General features: G+C 43.8%; 1 non-coding gene across 1 annotated transcript; it reads left to right on the top strand.

Moving 5' to 3' along the window:
- Positions 1–6,784: 6,784 nt before the first annotated feature.
- LOC113769715 lies at positions 6,785–6,891 on the top strand. The gene has a single exon (XR_003468261.1). It is a non-coding gene; the product is annotated as a small nucleolar RNA R71 (small nucleolar RNA).
- Positions 6,892–7,347: the final 456 nt, after the last annotated feature.

The raw sequence follows: 7,347 nt of genomic DNA, 5'->3' as shown, positions 1-7,347 counted from the left end.
AAACCTGTGAATAACCTTTAAGATCGGGTCCTTAAGATAAGAGGCCTTAGACTGACTCGGATCATAGAGTTGGCGTTCCATGGACCATTCTCTCCATAAGTCAATGTAATCACTAGAAAAGGATCGGGTGTAATCACAGGCACTGTTGATGTACGTCTCGGAGGAAAGAGTATCCTCACTGACAAACCCCAAAGTCAAATTAAAGGCATTAATGGACATATCCTGTGGGGTACCTCTTAATCTAAATGTAATCACCCCCGACTCATCCAAAGTGATGAATTCATTTGTTGTGAACTCAAAGGTAGAGTAGAATTCATAACACAGCTCCTCAAATGTAGTGTTGTCAATGGTCAGGTATCTTTGCCAACCAATTGTCGAGACCAACTGTTCAACCTCTTGGGCAATTTGCAAATGATCTAGGGTAGGGGCATGGAAACACTTACACGGGGCAAAAGGACCTGGCAATAAGCTAGTTAATCGGTCATTTTGTGCTTGTGTAAGGTCAATAATAGGCTTCCCCCAGTCCCCAGGAGATATAGTAGTCTTGTTGAGACCTAATCGAGACCGAATGAAAGGCTGGATCGGGGCACGCCTCTTACGAGGTTGGGATCCAGACGGTCCAGCAGTTGTTGCCTTTTTCGGAGGTATTCAGAGACCCTAGAAATTAATATAAATAAGCACAGAAACAGCTGGACAACCACCAAAAGGGGACAGGGGACCACCATCACAGATATACTCAACAATCAACAGTCAGAGAGCCAGCAGCAAAAAGAAACACAGTGACCCCACCAAAACCAGAATAAGCAAATCGACACACAGATGCCCCACTGACGTCACTCGGCAGGCAATAATTAAGACAACCAGAATCAGACCCCAGACATTGAATTGAGCAGTCAAATATGTTCAACAAGGGGAAATCACTAGCCACGTGCACCAAATATCCGATTCACCAGAACCCACAGATATAGCAAGTCCCAATCCGAGTCAAAGATAGCAATAAAATTCCAGATTTTAGTCACCGATGCCAAATGAGAGAAATAGGGGTACCACTTTTTTATTTTGTTTTCTTTCACGCATGAGAAGGCCGAGGCAGTGACACACAGCGAGAGGGACTGGCGATGAAGGCGCACGCGAGAGGAGAACGCGCCCCTGTTGTGGGTCGCGTGAGAACGGCTTGCCGTGCGCGTAGAGGGAATGTGCTGAAGGGGGTCGCACGCGTGGCTGGAGAAGTGGGCAGGTGTGTGCTGGAGCTGGGTCACGCCGCTAGGTGGGTCTGGCACACGCGGAGACAGCTGGCAAGTGACCGTGTGCTTGGTCTAGTCCTGCGGTCTCGAGCTTGGGCTCGCTTCTGGGCAGGCGCGACGTGCTGGCCGCATGCGGCTAGCGGCTGAGCGACGACGAACGAACGGCTGGGACGGCAAATCTGGTCGGTGGCGAGGTGGGTTTGGCCGGCCACTGCTGCGCACGCACGGGCTGAGAGAATGGAGCCCGCGCTGGAAAGAGAGAGAAAGGCGGGCTGCGGTGGACGGTGATGGCAGCGATAGGCGGTGATGACAGCGGCAGATGGCGAATCTTCGAAGGCGACAGAGGACAGCAACAAGAAAAGGAAGGGGAAGTATTCAAACGTAGACAAAAGAAATTGGGCAGAGGTTAGACAAGACCAGACAAAGAAGAAGAATTAGTGGAAAAAATAGGGTCTTTGTCAAATTATTCTTCTTTGATTTTCGTTATCGGAAAGGTTGGAAGGCGTGGGCACGCCTTGGAGGACATGGTCTTCTGGCCATTGCATCTAAATAAGGTCCAAGAGAGAATCCCTTCCAAGACGTAGGCACGCCCTGGAACTGATGGTCTCCAAGTTGCCCAGCGCACCTGGCGCACTCCTTCCAAGGCATGGGCACGCCTTGGAACCCCTAGTCTTATGTTTATCATCACAAAGCACTTAAACTAGAAAAAATAGAACTGAAAAAATTACAAAGTAATGAAAAGTGACCACAATTAATGCTATAATCCTTGGGTTGCCTCCCAAGCAGCGCCTTTCTTTAATGTCTTTGGCTAGGCATGACCATCAGCTTTTAAACCTTACGACTTGGATCATTAAGAGATATAACCTCCACTTGCTCATTATTAAACCCTTTATAATAAGGCTTAAGACGGTGACCACTGACTACGAACTTCTTCTCCGTCTTCAGACTTTGGATTTCCACTGCATCATAATGAAAAATATTAGAAATGACAAATGGACCGATCCAATGCGAATGCAACTTACCGGGGAAAAGTTTAAGTCTCGAATGATAAATGAGGACTTTTTGCCCTACTATAAATGATTTCCTTGAGACTTGTTGGTCATGAAAGATTTTTCTCTTCTCCTTATAAATTGCCGCGTTCTCATAGGTTTCATTTCTTAATTCCTCCAATTCTTGTAATTGAAACTTTCTATGCCCCCTTGCATCTATAAGGTCCATGTTACATCGCTTAAGTGCCCAAAACGCCTTGTGTTCAAATTCTACTGGTAAGTGGCATGACTTTCCAAAGACTAATCTGTATGAGGACATTCCAATCGGCGTCTTATATGCTGCGGTAAGCCCATAGAGCATCTTTCAACTTCAAACTCCAATCTTTCCTATCGGGCCTTACCATCTTCTCTAGAATTGATTTGGTCTCCTTATTTGACACTTCGACCTGACCATTCGTCTGCGAATGGTAGGAAGTGGATATTTTGTGGAGTACGTCATACTTACGAAACAACACAGCGATCGTCTTATTGCAGAAATGGGTGCCCCTGTCACTCACTATGGCTCTCGGCATTCCAAAGCGAACAAAAATGTTAGACTTTATAAATCTTCCAACCACTCTTAAATCGTTAGTTTGGGTGGCTTTTGCTTCCACTCTTTTGAAAACATAATCGACAGCAAGTAAAATGTATAAGAAATCAAAAGACGAGCGAAAGGGACCCATGAAATTTATACCCCAGACATCAAAAATTTCAACAAACAATATGGGGGTTTGACTCATTTGGTCTCTACGAGAAATATTCCCTACCCTTTGACACTTATCACAAGATTTACAAAATAAATATGCATCCTTAAAAAGAGTAGGCCAATAAAAATCACTCTCTAACACTTTACGAGCTGTTCGTTTTGGCCCAAAGTGCCCTCCCACATGCAAATGAATGACAAAAAGTCAAAATAGAATGGAACTCACCGGCACTTACACACCTTCTTATCATTTGATCCAAGAATTGTCTCCACAGGTATGGGTCATCCCAAATATAGTGCTTGGCGTCACTTTTCAATTTATCTTTTTTAGCTTTTGACCAACCTGCAGGTAATTGATTCGTTATCAAAAAATTGACAATATCAGCATACCAAGGTATTGACGAATCAATGGCTAACAATTGCTCCTCAGAAAATGATTCTCTCAACGGTAGATCCTCTTGATGTGTAAGTAATCGGCTCAAATGGTCAGCCACCAAGTTCTTAACTCCACTTTTATCCCTGATCTCTACATTGAACTCCTGCAGGAGAAGATCCACCTGATGAGCCTCGATTTTGCATCCTTCTTCGCCAACAGGTACCTCAAGGCTGCATGATAAAAAAAATAATTACTTTTGCACCTAATAAATATGACCTCAATTTTTCTAGTGCAAAAACAACTGTTAGTAATTCTTTCTCTGTCGTGGAATAGTTAAGTTGGGCTCCACTTAATGCTCCCGATGCATAGTAGATCACGTGTGCCGCCTTTCCTATCCTTTGCCTCAACACGGCTCCTACGACATAATCACTCGCGTCACACATGATTTGAAACGGAAGGCTCCAATCTGGGGGTTGAATGACGGGTGGCGATATCAACGATTCCTTTAATTTATCAAAAGCCACCTTGCATTCATTAGTGAAATCAAATATCACACCTTTTGTAGCAACTTGAATAGGGGTGCTCCAATCTTTGAGAAGTTCTTGATGAACCTCCTGTAAAATCCTACATGATCGAAAAAGGAACGCACTTTCCGTACACATATGGGGTAAGGTAGAGCAGAAAAAAGATCTATTTTAGCTTTGTCTATTTCTATTCCCTTAATCGACACAACGTGCCCTAACACAATACCATGTTCTACCATGAAGTGATATTTTTTCTAGTTAAGGACCAAGTTCGTCTCTATGCACCTTTTCAAAATTAGAGTTAGATCATCAAGGCATTCATCAAAACTATTCCCGTATATACTAAAATCATCCATGAACACCTCAATAATTTTTTTTACATATTCGGAGAAAATACTTGCTATACACCTTTGGAAAGTTACTGGAGCATTGCAAAAATCGAAAGGCATCCTAGGTAAGCAAACGTACTAAATGGGCAGGTGAACGTGATTTTTTTCTAGTCCTCCGATGCTATCGCGATCTGGAAGTACCTTGAAAATCATCCAAAAAATAATAGTAAACACGACCAGCCAATCTTTCGATCATTTGATCAATAAAAGGGAGAGGAAAATGGTTCTTTTTCGTCACGAAATTTAGCTTCCGGTAGTTAATACACTGACGCCAGCCAGTAACTTTCCTAACTGGGACCATGTCACCCTCCTGGTTCTCCTCTACAGTCACCCCCGCTTTTTTCGAGACTATTTGGACAGGACTCACCCAAGCACTATCTGAGATAGCAAAGATAATCCCCACCTCAAGGAGTTTAAGTATCTCCTTTTTCACAACTTCCATCATCAGGGGGTTCAACCTCCGTTGTGTCTGTCTTACCGGTTTCGCATCATCCTCGAGCCTTATTCGGTGCATGCATAGGGATGGGCTTATCCCTTTGATATCTGCTATACTCTACTCAATTGCTCCTTATGATCCCTAAGGATTTGCACCAGTCTGTCCTCTTGACTTGAAGATAAATGGGCAAAGATGATCACCGGAAGCGTCTCCCGATCTCCCAGGAATGCGTACTTTAGATATTTCGGGAGAGGCTTAAACTCTAAGTCCAGCGCCTGCACAACTGAAGGAAGCAACTTTGTATGAGTTTCTGGCACAAAGAAAGAAGTAAACTCATACCTTGGAGGGATGGTTGGAAGTGAATGCAAGGCTTCAACTGCATGGTGTAACTCATCCCTCAGATCCACATCAAGAGTTACTTCCAATTCTAGATGCTTGGTCAGGGCCACCTCCAGTGCGTCTTCCCCATCCAATTCGAAAGTTTCCTGTACAAGGGGCTCAATAACGCTCAAAGCAAGACTGAGTTAGAATCCTTTGGATATTTCATCGCCTCAAAAATATTAAAATTTATTCTCTCATCATCAAATTCCATTGATAAAGTACCCTCATTCAAATCTATTTTAGTTTTGGCAGTGCTAAGAAACGGTCTACCTAACAAAATAGGTGACAGATTTAACGACTTTTCATCTCCCATATCCAGGATATAAAAATCTGCAGGAAAGACTAATTCATTTACCTGAAGCAAGACATCCTCAACTAGCCCCTCCAGGTAGGTATTGGTGCGATCGGCTAGTTGGATTATGATGGCTGTTTCTTTTAATGGTCCAAAATTCAGGGACGCATAAATGGTTTTTGGCATCACATTGATTGACGCCCCTAAATCTAACATTGCTTTTCTAATCGGTGTATTTCCTATTCTGTACGCGATTGTGAATATACCTGGATCTCCACACTTGGGTGGGAGCTTCCTTTGGAGCATGGCCGATACGTTTTCTCCCACCGCTACTCTTTCATCCCCTCTCAACTTCTTCTTATGTGTGCACAAGTCCTTGAAAATTTTTACGTATTTCGGCACTTGCTTGATTGCATCCAACAAAGGGATGTTGATCTCCACTTTTCGAAATACGTCCAGGATCTCTTTTTCTTTCGCTGCATTCTTCGTCTTCGCTGACCTGCATGGAAAAGGGGGTAAATTAGATTTAATGGACACAGATGGAGTAAGAGCTACCTCAGAGTCTCCACGGATGCATCCTTCTTTTTCCATCTCCTTCTCGATCTCATTTTCACTCTTATTTTTCAGGTTCGTGGCCTTGGGCCCTTCCACTTCTTTACCACTCCTTAATGTCATGGCACTTACATTCTTGGAGTTTGCCTTGGGTTGTGATGGTAATTTTCTAAAAACTTGGGACTCCAAACGATTAATCGCGGTTGTCATGTGACTTATTTGAGTCTCCAAATTTTTCATGCCCGCTCTGGTCTCCTGCTGGAACTGAGTGGTGCTCGTGGCTAGACTTTTGACAATATCCTCCAAAGAACTTCCTGAGTTAGATGACGAAGGTTATGGCTTTGGTTGCCATGGTTGCTGGAATCTCGGTGGCTGATTGGAGAATGAATTCTGTGGCCTATTCCCATAGCTAAAATTGGGGTGGTCTCTCTACCCTGGATTGTATGTGTTTGAATATGGATCGTACGGTCTTTGAGGCGCGGGCATGCCTCCAGCCATGTTCACTTGTTCAGCTCCCTCCTCTTGCAACATAGGGCATGAGTCAGTGGGGTGGCACAAATTTGTGCAGATTTCATAGACCTTTGCTTGGTGCACGTTCCCCACAGCTAATTGTCCAACGAAGGAAGTTAACTCCGATAGTTGCTGCTGAATGGATGACGTCTCCACCTCATTAACCCTACGGATAGGGTTACTCTCACGAAAATCAAACTGTTGAGAATTTTCTACCATCGATTCAATAAGTAGCCATGCTTCTCTTGGTGTCTTGTTCGCCAATGCTCCCCCACTTGCAGCATCAATGATACTCCGATCAGACGACTGGAGGCCCTCATAGAAATATTGGATCAATAGTTGTTCACTAATTTGATACTGTGGGCATCTAGTGCACAACTTATTGAACCTCTCCCAATAGTCGTATAGGGATTCTCCAGGATACTGCTTAATACCGCATATCTCTTTTCTTAGACTTGCAGCTCAGGACGCAGGAAAGAATTTTTTCAAAAATTTCTTCTTAAGTTGGGCCCATGTGGTGATACTACCTACAGGTAGGTAGTATAGCCAATCCGTCGCCGCATCCTTGAGGGAGAAAGGGAAAGCTCTAAGTTTAATCTGCTCCTCCGTAATTCGTGGAGGCTTCATACTGGAGCATACCACATCGAACTCCTGTATGTGTTTATAGGACTCCTCATCTGAGAGGCTATGAAATGTGGATAATAGGTGAATTAGCTCTGACTTCAATTCGAATGAGGTATTTTCAACCAATATTGGAAATATGATGGACAAAGGCTGCTAGGGCAGTTTCGGATCAGCCAACTCCCTTAGTGTTCTTGCATTTGCCATAGGGATATCCTCTTGGCCTAAATCACTTGAATTATCACCACTTAAATCTGTTGATTCAACCTCAGGATCAAGTCCCTGAGATGC

The sequence above is a fragment of the Coffea eugenioides genome, chromosome 4 (genome assembly GCF_003713205.1).
Source record: "Coffea eugenioides isolate CCC68of chromosome 4, Ceug_1.0, whole genome shotgun sequence".
Lineage (NCBI taxonomy): Eukaryota > Viridiplantae > Streptophyta > Magnoliopsida > Gentianales > Rubiaceae > Coffea > Coffea eugenioides.
This window is presented reverse-complemented; position numbering and strand designations above follow the sequence as displayed.